Here is a 15,616-nt window from a genome sequence, read left to right on the forward strand (position 1 = left end):
AATAAGCAGTATGAACTCGGTACAATCCCAGTTCATCTTAATCACCCAAAATTATAAGATCCACCCATCCATCTTCCTTAACCGCTGACCCAGTACAGGGTCATACTGATTTATAATGTATTTCGCCATAGTGTGTATTTTTCATAGATACGTTGTTGAGGGTGCCAGGAGAAGATCTATACCAGAGGCTCATTTGCAAATTTTAGTGAAGTTAGTGAATTTGCTTTTGTTTAGAGAAACATCACCCTATGTGACATGGCAGGTCTCAAAGTCACCTTCCGATAAAAGCATCTGCTAAACAGACAAATAGCAACAACAAAAAGAACAGAAAACCCACACAACGATAATCATGCTGATAACTGTACCAATAGTAAATGAGGAAAATAATGCCTATAGTCATGGAAACACGTAATGTTCCGTGACAACACCTTCTTTCACACATAGTCATGTGGGTGCGGTCAGCAGTGGCACCACGCTCATAAACACCACAGGTCCTCCATTCCCGAGGAATCCGCGGGGAACGCTGCAGACACACTCTGCTAGCAGGCTGTAAGTACACATTCTCTGCTGTTTCACTGTGTATCTACCCAAAGCTCAATATGCTGCTGACTTTAAAGGAAAACCACCATTTTTAACAATCGTTTCTAATGTGAGCTGATTTGCATCCCTGTGCACCTGGCTTGGCTGATATGTCTAACTCAATGTATGCTGAGTACAGTGTAGTGTTTAAAGATTGCTTTTCTGTGGTCACACTAACTGAAACTACTTTCTAGTCTTTGACGAATTTGTTTCACAAACATAAACTTGGAATTATTATTTATTGTATTGGTTTCAATTCTGAGTCAGCCAAAACACAATGGTTTTAAAAGCAGTGAGCAGGCCAAAATTGTTTGATCACTTTGTTGTTCTGTGTCAACCACAAGGGGGCAGCACTCATAAGGTGCACTTTAGGGTGGGACGTGTTTGAGTTGGGCTGACAGTGTTCAAACAGGAACTCCAGCTATTCCCTTCACATACACAGGACTGTATGCTGAAAACTGATAATAGGTTTACCTTTTTGATACCTTTCTGATTCTCTGCTGTTTGTTACTATTAAACTTGACTGAGACCAATTTCTGATTATCATCATTAGGAAAAAGACACATCCAAAAGATTAAAAGGGAAGAAACAGGTAAGAAGGAGAAACCCACTGCCATCTGTCACTCACTGCTATGATCCTATTGTGTGCTGTCAGAGAAACCCGTCATGTTTGTAAGGTAATGACTGTTCTCTGTCTCTCTTTCTCCCTGTTTCAGATTTCACATCTGAACATGCATGGTCATCACCACCACCACCATCATCATGGTAATTCTTAATTGCTGTCAGTCATTGCAGTGGTTTTACTTTCTTGGAAGTGAACTTTAGAGATCATCTGGCCTGTTTCACCTCACTTTTGTTTCGGAATCCTGCAGGCTACAATATGGGTTTCCAGCCAGGAGGCTATGTGGCACCCGGAGCCTACGTCTCTCCTGGAGCCTACGTCTCTCCTGGAGCCTACGTCTCACCCGGAGCCTACGTCTCTCCTGGAATAGGAGGGGCTCTCCCAGGGGGCGTCGTGCTACCAGCTTATGCTCCTTCCCCATACCAAGCAGTCGGTCTTCCAGCCATTGGCCTTCCATGGGGACATAGGCACCATCACGGCCTTGGTCTGGGCAACCTTCTTGGCCTTGGTTTCGGTCATCATCACCATCACGGTCATCATCACTGATCCACTCTTACTCATAGAGATTTATAGGGCTGCTACCATATTATGATAATGATATTGCCGTTATTATCAGCTAAACATTATTATTTGATATTTTGGACTTTCTCTGCTGGCCTCAGGAGGTTGGGCTCTCCCTTGGAGTTTGGTTCCTCCCAAGATTTCGTCCTACTGGGGAGTTTTTCTCTGCCACTATCGCCTCTGACTTGCTATCTTGGGGCTTTTGGGGTATGTAAACCACCTTGAGACATAGTGTCACAATGCTGTGTATAAAAATAAATTGAATTTAATTAAACGTAATATCTGGGGTTCAGTTGTGAAGATGAAAATGAAAATGTGTTATTCCAACTTTGCTTAATGTGTCCTCGTCAAACAAAAGGAATAGCTTTATACAACTTGATCTATTCTTAAATGTTTTATTGTTTGACAGAATAAAGAGAATTTGAAAGAAACATGAAACTGAATTCACAGATCTTTTATTCAGTTATTGAAAGTATGAAATAAAATATTATCTCTCATACAGACTACAGACCTCAGTGTTTGGAGACAGCTAAAACTATAATATCAGATAGAATATTGTAAATTATTGGGAAGCACTGCATCAAATATTCATATGTATTCAAGCCACTTACACAGTGCAGGGTCATGGTTGGCCTGGAGTCTGTCCCAGGAAACACAGGGCATGCTCACATGTTATGGGCAATATAAAGACACCAGCTCACCAAACTTCACGGGGGAAGAGACCCTCAGATCACAGGGAGAACATGCAAACTGCAAAGACAGAGGCAATCAATACCCAACTACGGGTGATTATAGGGACTCAGGGGGCCCTAGGCAAAAAACTCCACGGGGCCCTAAACTTACCCTCCCCCGATATGGTAAGATTAGCGTGAAGTCTAAATTAATAATATCAACAAAGAGAATTTAATAAACACAAGTCTGTTCTTTTCACGATTGTAAAAACTACACACAAATAAAGCAGATTTGTCATTGCAATGCACCATGCAATCGCCGCCATGGGGGTCCGTCCCAGATTGACACTTGTCTGGCCTGCCTGCCTTGTCACTTCGCCTCTGTTACCACACTAAAGGTGAGAGGCTACAATGATCCACCATGGAACCTCTACTTCCTAACAGTAACCGCCTAATGACTTTTCATGCCTGTTTTGCTGCTCTACACTGAGACTCAGCTACTTGCAAAATTCATCAATGTGAAAATAATCATTTTCTACATCCAGACAAACCAAGCCAGGGATCTCCAACTTTTCTGCAGTGAGACCTACTTTTCCAAACAACGTCATATATGAAAGTATCATCCCCCACCTTTAGTTGTGAATAGCAGAGTTTTGAATTGTTTATCTGTTCTTCCAAAAATCTCCACAACATGGAACCCTTGGACAAATCTTGTCCAGTAGATGGCAGACTCTCTAAAGCAAGATGAGCGTATGGTGCCCTGTGACGCAATCCCACGTGCGTCCCGACGCAGTCACATGTATGTCCAGATGTGCCTTCACTGGAAGTGGCTGGCAGCACAGTCCTTTGGTGCTGTTCAGATGAAAGTTCAGTTCTAAATAAACAAATCACCAGATATGGGACGAAGTCACATATGTACACCCGTCACAAGTAAGCCACAAGTAGTGATGTAATGGTGAAAAAGGTGGATATGCCGCACATGTTCATGCTGACACCCTCACGCGCCATTGAAACAAGGTGGAATAATTACCTAATACCTTTACAAGGCTGCAGTACCACTGCAACCATATCATCATCATCATCATCAATTGAACAAGACCCGACGCAGCTGCACAGTCGTGCTCCCACTGCCTACTTTCACACAGTTGCATTTGCTTGGTGCCACTGCCCCCCATTTCCCCCATTACAATGAAAGCGACATTAAGTCTGTCAATTCACACTGTCTTGTACAATTTTAAATTGGGCCAGCAGTGTAATATTTTGGATATGTGTTGATATTGGGTATTTTGTATGTTAAAATCTCCAACAACTTTATCTACATGAATGAACAAGCTTGTTAATAAATCAGTGAATTCCTTTATCAAATCACTCTAGGGACCAGGAGGCCTATAAACATTGACCGCAGTCAGTTATATTAAAGACCATAAGTTCAAATGTGTTGAATTCGTACCCTAATCACTCTGTGATACCTAATTTGCAATCAAAGATAACAGCAACACCACCACCTCGAGATTTCAATCTGCTTCTGTGCCTTCATACTTGTCTGTCCATAAATCAGACACACTCCCACTTTTTTGGACTCTAGGTGACGACTCTGTGCACTTAGCAAATAGTTGGTAAAGCCAGTCAGTTGGCGGCCTGGACTTAAATCAACACTTTGACCTAAGACTATTTGCTGTGTTTTCAGAGAGGAACTCAGCACCCGCCCACGACAGGTGAAGGACGTCTCTCTTTAAAACCCCAAACTCGTCCTAAAAGTCTACCAATTGTTTATAAAAGCCACATCATTTACTGGGCACCATTCAGACAGCCAGCGATTGAATGTGCCCTGCGATGGGCTGACCCCCCATCCAGGGTTGTTCCCCACCTCGTGCCCATTGCTTCTGGGATAGGCTCCGGACCCCCCGTGACCCAGTAGGATAAGCGGGTTGGAAAATGGATGGATGGATATTGGGTACTTTGGATATGGATAAAAGCACACGCTGTGCTCAGAGAAGGCTGCTTTACTTGAGCCTCCAGCACTCAGTCCCTCTTGACCACCTAGTCTCTAGCATCCTGCCCCCAGGGAGCCTTTCGCTGGAGGCTCCAGCGAAGACAATGGAGTAAAAAAGACAATGCACCAAAATGTAAAACAACTTGCATTGCACAACCAGAAGATAAGCAAGACCTTTCATCTCAATGGAATGTATTATATAACCATGTAACATTTGTCACAGACTTTTTCCATCATATGTCATATCCTCTAATGACATGATTCAACCAGGATTCCACAACTGATGTTAACATAGGCAGATGAAGCTAAATACTTTGAGGCAATGATTGCTAAAATGAATGGCCATTTTGTGTCTTAGCACAATGTTATTCATGAACGAGCTCAAAAGAACGGAGAAAATGTTGAGGCATTTGTTAGAAGCCTGTATGAATTAGCCGATTACTGTAAGTTTGGAAACACAACGGATGAGCAGATACATGATAAAATAGTAATTGGAATCACTGCCAGTGACATATCTCAAAAACTACAGCTAGAGCCTGGACTGGAGAAAGCTATTCAGATAGCTCATGAATCCAAACTCATTAAAAAACAGACTCTTGAAAAGCAAACAGAATGATAAGTGGACGAAGTGAAACAAAACCCCAGGAATTTCAGAAAGTTTGACAAAGGCATGGCAGGAAAAGGGACATTTGATAAAGTAAAATTTAATGAGTCAAAAGAGGGGTAGTGCACTCGATGTAATCGTGAGCACGAGGTTGGAGTCTGTCCTGCATTTGGGAAAAGATGCCGAAAACAAAACCAGACACTTTGTAGTAATGTGCAAAACTAAAAATATGAAGGCATTTACCACTGCATTTACAGCTGAGGATGGTGCATTTTTCTAACTAACCATTGCTGGTGAATCTGATGCAAACAAAAAGTGGTAAGTGTTTGAAAACAGATACAAGCACAGACCTCATGGTCATTTCAGAGAACACAATCTTCAGCCTTCCTCTGTGCCCAGCTCTGCACTACTGCTGATGTAAGAAGCCTGGCTGGTAAACTACAGTGTATAGGAAAATGTGTAGCTATTACTAAGTTACTAAGACTTTAATATTCCAGAAATCGTTATCTGCGGGTGTGGTACCATCAGATTGGAAGCATGCTAATATAACACCCATATTCAAAAAAGGGGATAGAAGTAATCCAGCAAACTATAGGCCAATCAGTTTAACTAGCATTACTGGAAAAATAATGGAAGCTATAATTCAAGTGAAAATGGTAGATTACCTAGATGCAAATAACATTATAAAGGATAGCCAACATGGATTTAGGAGAGGTAGATCCTGCTTAACGAATCTGCTTGAGTTCTTTGAGGAAGCTACAAGTGAAATTGATCACAAAAAGGCCTATGATGTGATTTACTTAGATTTCCAGAAAGCCTTTGATGTTGTCCCCCACAAACGGCTCTTGTTAAAGCTTAAAGCTGCAGGAATTTTAGGAACTGTGGCAGCTTGGATCAAAAACTGGCTAACTGATAGGAAGCAGCGAGTAGTTATTAGAGGCACTATGTCACAGTGGGCCTCCGTTTATAGTGGGGTACCGCAGGGTTCAATTTTAGGACCACTATTGTTCCTAATTTACATTAATGATATTGACACGAATACATACAGTAAACTGGTTAAATTTGCAGACGACACTAAGGTGGGCGGGGTAGCAGATACTACTCTAGCAGCAGAGAGGCTTCAACGGGATCTGGATTTAATTAGCGAATGGGCTGATACTTGGCAGATGAAATTTAACACAGATAAATGTAAGGTAATCCATGCAGGGAGCAGAAATATACAGTACAGATATTTTATGGGTTCCACTGAAATAAAGGTAGCTGATTACGAGAAAGATCTCGGTATGTATGTTGATGCTTCCATGTCCCACTCTCGCCAATGTGGGGAAGCAATAAAAAAGGCGAACAGAATGTTGGGTTATATCTCTAGATGTGTGGAGTTTAAGTCAAGGGAGGTGATGTTACACTTATATAATTCCTTGGTAAGACCCCACCTAGAATACTGTGTGCAGGTTTGGTCACCATACCTCAAGAAGAACATTGCTGCCTTAGAAAAGGTGCAACGAAGAGCTACGAGAATGATTCCTGGTCTTAGAGGAATGTCTTACGAGGAGAGGTTAGCGGAACTGAATCTGTTCAGCCTTGAGCAAAGGAGACTAAGGGGGGATATGATTCAGGTCTATAAGATTCTAACGGGTCTGGATGCTGTTCAGCCAAATGACTATTTCAATATTAGTCTAAATACTAGAACTCGTGGCCATAAGTGGAAATTAGCGGGAGAACATTTTAAAACAAATTTGAGGAAGCACTTCTTTACACAGCGTGTAGTCAGAGTATGGAATAGTCTTCCTGCTATTGTAGTGGAAGCTAAAACCATGGGTTCCTTTAAATCAGAGCTAGATAAGATTTTAACAACTCTGAGCTATTAGCTAAGTTCTCCCCAAACGAGCTTGATGGGCCGAATGGCCTCCTCTCGTTTGTAAATTTCTTATGTTCTTATGTTCTTATGTTCTTAAGTGGAAGGGACATAAATACACTTGTGAGATTTTTGTTGTAAACGGCCCATCTACTCCATTGCATTGTAGCATATAACATGGGGCTTGGACTGAGAATGGATGAGCTGAAATATAACAGTGATAATGTCTTTTTTAACACTTGATGCCTCCAGCAGATTTTGGTAGATTCAGGTTGACTCCAGTGGCCAAAAGCTGCCTACCATCATGAGACCAGTGGAAGGGTTCTGCTTCTAGAGGCTTCCCTTTGGGATGACCTCCACTCCTGAAAATTTTCAGAGAGAGATGAGCACACTTTTGCGTAAACATAAAGGCACGGTGGTGGTGATGGATGGTGTCCTGGTTTAAGTGAAGACTTCGAAGTAACATGATCAAAATCTCAAAGCTGTAATGCAAAGAATAAAAAAATCAGGGTTGATAATCTACAAAGAGAAGTGGCACTTTGCACAGTCTGCGATCCAGTGTTCCGGCCATGTCGTCAGAGCTGATGGAATAAAGCCAGACAGCAGCAAGGTCAAAGCAATAACAGTGTTGCTTAGTCCTCAGAACATCACTGAACATTGCCTAATGCTGTCTACAGTAAATTATTCAGCAAAGTTTCTCTCTTTCATTGATGCTGAAGAGCGATGCTCAATGGATGTGGGTAGGTTCCCAGGATGAAGCTTTCCATGAAGTGAAAAGGATGTTGGTCACAGCACCTGTGCTGGCTTACCATAATGCCAACAAACCAACGGCGATGAGTGCAGACACAAGTGGTTAAGGTTTGGGGGCCACTCTTCTGCAAGACCAGGGAGACAGACTATGTTCTCTTGCTTTCTGCTCAAGCACCTTGACAGAGTCGGAGCACAGGTACTCCCATATTGAAAGGGAATGCATTGTGAGGGTCGGGGCATGTGAACAATTCTGTTGCTACCTACGGGGAATGGAAAGCCTCCATCTCAAACCTGACTATGAGATTCTTGCCACATTAGTCAACTCGTTTGATCTGGACAAAGCTCCTCCGATGTGTCAATGTTTGCTGATGCACCTCATGAAATTCAATGCCCAGGCAGTACAAATACCAGGAAAATGGCTCATAATGGCAGACACTGTCTAAAAACCCACTAAAAGATAATGCCACATCTCACAGAGCTGCGGATGTCAAGTCGTATGTGCAAGCAGTGATGGCCAGGAAGCAACTTGCATGGATGAGGATCATTGGGTACGTCCATCATGGTTGGCCTAAAATTACATCACAGTTACCATACTTACTGGACGCTTACCATGCTGCAAGACCAATCTGTTGTTGTATGATGATAGAATTGTCATTCCTGTGTCACAACACAATGAAATACTGCAGAAACTTCATGAAGGACATTTTGGTTTGACCAAGAACAGAGAAAGAGCTAAAATGTCAGTATGGGGCCTGGAATGGGACCTGACATAATCAAGTGTGTGGCAATGGGTGAGTTGTGCATGAAGAACAACCCAACAGAGAGAGCCGTCATTGACAACTCCACTGGCAAGCGATCCAGGGCAGAAGATAGGTGATGACCTGCTTGAGCTAGATGGGAAGCAGTATCTGGTAGTTGCTGAGTAATTTTCATATGACATAGCCCATTTGCTGACTATAACCAGCCAGCAGGTGATAACCTGAAGAGTATGTTTGCATGGTAGAGTACTCCATTCAATATTTTCGCAGATAATACACACAGTTCAAGAGAGCTAATGACTTCAATCATGGCACCTTAAGCCAACATAACCCCCAGGCAAATGGTGCTGCAGAAAGAGCTATGTAGACCACAAAGCAAATTTTGAGACCGCCTGACTCACACCATGCCAAGTTCAGCTTGATGATGAGATAGGATGGGGAACTCCTGCTGATTGTTTCGAAAGCACCTGACCCAAGGTATTACATGGTCAAGAAAGAATATGGCAAAATCACACGTTGCAAACGAAGACACCTTCAACTGATTCCTGAAATAGCAGGCCTGGAAAGTGAACCATGAATGCCCCTTCTAAAACCAACAAATAACACCGATGTTTATTTGGACTGCACAGAGTCAATGTCTACAGAATGAACAGCTAATTGATGGCATTCTGGACCTGCTGTAGATTTTGTAATATGTTTCTTAGGTAAACCAGACATAAGCACGAGCCCTGTAATAGCTTGATGGTTTTTGATATAGGTATCAACTGCAGCACAATATTCACGCCCACTTAGATATGATCTGAATCAGTCTAAGGCCATACCAGAGAGGCCAACACAGGTATGCAACCGGTTCAACGGAATCTCGTGGTCTACTGTGTGAAAGGCAGCACTGAGATCTAGAAGAACAAGAATGGAGAGGTTACCTGAGTTTGTTTAATGTTTACAGGTTTTATTTTACACTTTCAATTATCTTCCTTTTAATACCTTACTTATTTCTTTTTATCCCAGAACATCTAATCTCTTTTTAATCTGTATTATTTTATTATTTATTGTTCTATCTATTTTTATCCTCCTTTTATCCTCCTGTTGAATGCTTTCCTCCTCTTGTGCATGTTTTCTCCACATACTCCAGTTTATTCCTGCAGTTTAAAAACGTGAGGTTAGATGAACTGCTGTCTCCATATCAGAGTTGGGTAGTTAAGTTATTTTAGAAAAGTAATCCAGTACAGTTACTAATTATCTGTTGAAAAATGTAATCAGTAACGTGATCCAAGTATATCAAAACTAAAATAATGTAACTAATTACTTTTAGTTACTTTTGGATTACGTCACTGCCAACTAAAGTCAAGAATAAAGAATTGTCACAAAGATCACTTTTTTATTAGGGACTAGAGTGTGTTGTTAAAATAATAATATATATACATTATTATATTATAGAATGCCATTGGGGGTTCCAGAATATGTCTCCACATGGCATTTTTTTCCCATTCTAGACACGGCAAAGAACAAGTAACACTACTTATACTACAGAATGCTGTTTGGCCAAATAATAATAATAGCAATGAGGAAATTATCATATCCTAAATGAAGGTTTTAGAACAATATTGTATGTGTTTTCCATGTGATTTGGGGATCTACAAATAAAACTCAAGTCATGTTATTTGGGCTATAAAAATAAAACTGAGTTAATGTGATTTGGGCTATACAAATAAAACTGAATTCATGTGATTTGGGCTATACAAATAAAACTGAAGTATGGTACAGTATTGTGTTAATTTGTAGTATTGAAATACTGGTAGCCTATGTGCCTGTACAGCTTTGTGTTAAGTGCATAATACTTTGCTAGCTAACTTTGAGTATCAATAACTATATCTCTGTAGCTAATGCTAGTGGCTAGTTTTATAGTCTTGCTTCTAAATGTCTCTTTAAATGTAACGTTTGACTTGGATGTTGCCAGTATTTTCACAGCGCAGTGACATAATGTGTATTGCACTGTGATGTCCCTCCCCCACCACTTAAAAGCAAAATAACTTTGACGGGCATCCACCTGTCACAGAAGCATAGCTCCCGTCAAGTGTGGTTAAAAAAAAAGATAATAATCAGAAAAAAAGAGCAGAGCGATGGAGAAAGGGTATGTCTGCGGCCTTTGTTGCAAAGAGACTTATGTTGACACATCTCGTGAGAGGTGCTGTTTACATAAAAAATAGCGTGACATCGGCTTCGCATTTTTTTATAAACACATCAGAAAGCCGTTCTTCGTTTTCAGATTTATTATAATATAATCTAAAAGTAATATTCCATTACTCCCCAAGCCTGCTCTATATAGGCCACAGTGTGGGAGTATGTGTCCTGTGCTTCCTGGGACAGGCTCCAGGCTAATGGTGACCCTGTACTGAAGGAGACGTTATAGAAGATACACTGATGAATCTGTAGTAATATGTAGCAAAAAGCTGTATGAACTCGGTACAGTCCAAGTTCATCTTAGTCACCCAAAATTATACATCCATCCCATTGTCTTCCTTAACCGCTTGTCGGCAGCATGTGGCTCAGTGGGCTAAGCTTCTGTGACTGTGGTTGTCGGTTGAAGCCCGGCCTCGGTGCGTCTGCGGGCCCTTGAGCAAGGGCCTCACCCCCCAGCCACCCGGGCGCTGCTATGAGTGGCTGCCTTTCACAGCCTGCTTGCTCTCACCTACAGAGAGCAGGTTGGGGGAGGCATAAAGAGAATTTCCCCAGAATATTCCATGACGACACTACCTTTCACCAGGAAGAATGTGGGCGTGGCCAGGAGAGGCACCACACTCATAAACACCAGAGAGGCTCCGTCCCCACAGAATCTGTGAGGAACGCTGTGGACACACTCTGCTAGCAGGCTGTAAGTACACCGTCTCTGCTGTATCACTGTGTATCTACCCAGAGCTCAAAGTGCTGCCGGCTTTAAAGGAGAAACTGCCGTTTTTTAACAATCATTTCTAATGTGAGCTGATTTGCATCACTGTGCACCTGGCTTGGTTGTTATGTTTCACTCAATGTATGTTGAGTACAGTGTAGTGTTTAAAGATTGCTTTTCAGTGGTCACTTTGAGTAAAACTACTTTTTGGCCTTTGGCAAATTTATTTAATAAAAAATGGAATTCAGATTTACTGTATTTTGCTGTCTAAAGGGTCCAGTGGTTTCAGTTGTGAGTCAGCATAATGATGTTTTTAAACCCAGTGAACAGGCCAGACTGGTTTGAGCACTCTGGTCTTCTGAAGCTACCACAATGGGCAGCACTTGTAAAGTACACTTTAGGGTGGGATGTATTTGATTTGGGCTGATAGTAGAAACTCCAGCTATTCCCTTCACACACGCCGGACTCCATGCTGACTGATATGTTAACTGAAAATATATTCACCCATCTGACTCCTTTCTGATCCTCTGCTACTGGTTACTATTATACGGGACAGAGACAATTTCTGATTGACTATCATCATTAGGAGAAAGACACATACAAAGGATTAAAATGGAGGAAACAGGTAAGAAGGGAAAGGGAGTGGCTCGGGCTAGCAGTGGTTATCATCTGTCACTCACTGCTACGATACTATTGTGTGCTGTCAGAGAAACCCGTCATGTTTGTGAGGTAATGACTGCTCTCTCTCATCTTTTCAGCTTTCACAACTGAACATGTCCCATCACCATCACCACCACCACAACCATCATGGTAATTCTTAATTGCTGCCAGTGATTGCAGTGATTTCACTTTCTTGGAAGTGAACTTTAGAGATCGTCAGACCTGTTTCACCTCACTTTTGTTTCGGAATCCTGCAGGCCACAATATGGGTTTCCAGCCAGGAGGCTATGTGGCACCCGGAGCCTACGTCTCTCCCGGAGCCTACGTCTCTCCTGGGGCCTACGTGTCTCCCGGGGCCTACGTCTCTCCCGGAGCCTACGTCTCACCTGGAATAGGAGTGGTTCCACCAGGGGGCGTCGTACTACCAGCTTGCCCTCCTGCCCCATACCAACCAGGCGGTTATGAAACCTTTGGCACTGCATGGAATTATGAAAACCATCACGGTCATCATCACCATCATGGTCATCATCACCATCACTGATCGACTGAACCTCTTATTCATAGTGATTTATAGGGCTGCTACCATATTATGATAATGATATTGCAGTTATTAACAGCTAAACATTATTATTGATATTTTGGACTTTCTCTGCTGGCCTCAGGAGGTTGGGCTCTCCCTTGGAGTTTGGTTCCTCCTAAGATCTCTTCCTACTGGGGAGTTTTTCTCTGCCACTATCGCCTCTGACCTGCTATCTTGGGGCTTTTGGGGTATGTAAACCACTTTGAGACATAGTTTCACAATGCTGTGTATAAAAATAAATTGAATTTAATTAATTGTAATATCTGGGGTTCAGTTGTGAAGATGAAAATGTGTTATACCAACTTTATCTGCTTAATGTGTCCTCGTCAAACAAAAGGAGTAGCTTTATACAGCTTGATCTATTCTTAAATGTTTTATTGTTTGACAGCAGAAAGAATTTGAAAGAAACATGAAACTGAATTCACAGACCTTTTATTCAATTATTGAAAGTATGAAATAAAATATTACCTCTTATACAGACTACAGACCTCAGTGTTTGGAGACAGCTAAAACTATAATGATCAGATAGGATAATGTAAATTATTGAGAAGCACTGCATCAAATATTCATATGTATTCAAGCCACTTACACAGTGGAGGGTCATGGTTGGCCTGGAGTCTGTCCCATGAAACACAGGGCATGCTCACATGTTATGGGCAATATAAAGACACCAGCTGACCAAACTTCACGGGGGAAGAGACCCTCAGATCACAGGGAGAACATGCAAACTGCAAAGACAGAGGCAATCAATACCCAACTACAGGTGATTATAGGGACTCAGGGGGCCCTAGGCAAAAAACTCCACGGGGCCCTAAACTTACCCTCCCCCGATATGGTAAGATTAGCGTGAAGTCTAAATTAATAATATCAACAAAGAGAATTTAATAAACACAAGTCTGTTCTTTTCACGATTGTAAAAACTACACACAAATAAAGCAGATTTGTCATTGCAATGCACCATGCAATCGCCGCCATGGGGGTCCGTCCCAGATTGACACTCCAGACAATAGTCTGGCCTGCCTGCCTTGTCACTTCGCCTCTGTTACCACACTGAAGGTGAGAGGCTACAATGATCCACCATGGAACCTCTACTTCCTCACAGTAACCGTCTAATGTAAGAAACCAAAACAATGACTTTTCATGCCTGTTTTGCTCCTCTACACTGAAAACTCAGCTACTCACAAAATGCATCAATGTCAAAATAATCATTTTCTACATCCAGACAAACCAAACCAGGAATCAGGAATCATTTTCACAGTAAGAGCTACTTTTCCAAACAATATCATATACAAAGAGAATCATCCTCCACCTTTTGTTCCAACCAAGTTGTGAATAGTGTGGTTTTGAATTGTTTTTCTGTTCTTCCAAAAATTACCACGCTACGGACCCAGTATATGGCAGATTCTCTAAAACAGGGTTATTCAACTCACGGTCCTCAAGGGCCGAGCCCTGCTGATTTTCCAGCCTTCCTTCACCTGTGAGCCAGGTGTGAAGCCACTGACCAATCAGAGACAGTAATTATCAAACTAACTACGTGGGAGAAGTGAAAACAAGGCCTGGATTTGGAATCGAGGGCCTGAATTGAATAGCCCTGCACTAAAACAACAAGAACGTATGGCGTCTGTTAGAGTTGAGCCGGATACTCGGCTGAAACGAGTATCCGGTACGGATAAAGCACTTTTGACGAGTACGAGTATCATACGAGTAATACAAGTCAATATCTGTGCTCGGATTGAATAAAAATTCTCATTGGGTAGCTGACTGTGTCTGCGTTCTGTGATAGACTAGTCACAGCGCCCCTCCCCTACACACATACAGATTTATTGTGTTGCTGTGTCCCGCTCTGCTCACTCACACACAGAACACTGAGAAGAGAAGAGAACAGCGCTCTCTCTCTCTCTGTCGCTCCCTCAGTCACTCAGGATCGCGGGTTTTTTTCCGTTAACGTTTAGGGTTTCTTCAGCTTCAGGTTTGTTTGTAGAATGCGACTCGCGTCTCTGCCTGTCGGAGTTTTTTTTTTCTTTTTTAAACCGTCAGCTGGCTCTAGCCATTTTTTTTTTACTTCACGCAATGAGTGTCTGACACTTTCTTGCTGTATTTTATAAAAAAAAAATAAAGGTAGTTGTGGTATAATTAATATTACAAATTAAGCTACACACACAAACACACACACACACACACACACTCCCCCCCCCTCTCTCTTTCTCTCTCTCTCTGTCTCTCTCTTACTCACTCACTCACTCACTCACACACACTCACACATACCTGGTGTGGAAATAAAAAAAATAAAAAAGAACCAAAAAAAAAGAAATCACACTGATCATAAAAAAATTAAAAGTTAAAAAAAGAAAGTTATGTTGAGATGAAAACTCTTGTTCATTACATTTTACTTCATAATTGCAACCGCATGTGTTGTATTCATTGTTGCAAAACTTGTTCTGTATATAGTTCGTTTGTTATCGTGATCAAAACCACTGATCTGAAGCTCAATGCTGATGCTGTCATGTAAATAGTTTTCTAATCAGCAATAAATATAACAATTTCTGATCAACCCATATCAATTGCATGCTTAAAATAACATACCGGTTAAAGCCCCACCCATTTAAAGACAACCCGACCCACTTCCAGGTCAAACCCCGCCCACTTCCGGGTTAGGCCCCGCCCATTCCGAGTACAGATACAGATAATTCATATGGTTAACAGATACGGATACAAATACAGATAATGCTGTACTCGCTCATCCCTAGCGTCTGTGACGTAATCCTGTGTGCATCCTGATACAGTCACATGTATGTCCAGATGTGCTTTCACGCCCCAAACATACTCAGGGCTCCAGCACCACTTAACACTGGACATTCAGTGCTACTCATTCATATTTTTTCCACCTTTACTGTATTACTGATTGCAAGAAAAAATGCTAAAGATGCTGCAGTTTTCTTGGTTCATCATTTTAATACAGACAGTGTTAGTGATTGATGATCATCGAGAAGTCGGTGAGAAAATGGGGGTTCCAGTGTGCAACACTATGGTGATACGGACGTAACTGAATTTACAGTGGCCAGAGAAGGCCAGTGGCCAGACTGAGTTACCATTTGC

General features: G+C 41.9%; 2 long non-coding RNA genes across 2 annotated transcripts; both read left to right on the forward strand.

The window, feature by feature from the left end:
* The first annotated feature begins 457 nt into the window (after window positions 1-457).
* On the forward strand, window positions 458-2,200 carry LOC111845434 (uncharacterized). The gene is made up of 4 exons (XR_002838608.2): window positions 458-549; window positions 1,133-1,171; window positions 1,296-1,344; window positions 1,452-2,200. It is a non-coding gene; the product is annotated as an uncharacterized lncRNA (long non-coding RNA).
* An 8,981-nt stretch (window positions 2,201-11,181) lies between these two features.
* Window positions 11,182-12,994, forward strand: LOC111845404 (uncharacterized). Its single transcript, XR_002838603.2, has 3 exons — window positions 11,182-11,265; window positions 12,039-12,090; window positions 12,198-12,994. It is a non-coding gene; the product is annotated as an uncharacterized lncRNA (long non-coding RNA).
* The last annotated feature ends 2,622 nt before the right edge of the window (window positions 12,995-15,616 follow it).

This window comes from Paramormyrops kingsleyae, chromosome 16, assembly GCF_048594095.1.
Source record: "Paramormyrops kingsleyae isolate MSU_618 chromosome 16, PKINGS_0.4, whole genome shotgun sequence".
Taxonomy (NCBI): domain Eukaryota; kingdom Metazoa; phylum Chordata; class Actinopteri; order Osteoglossiformes; family Mormyridae; genus Paramormyrops; species Paramormyrops kingsleyae.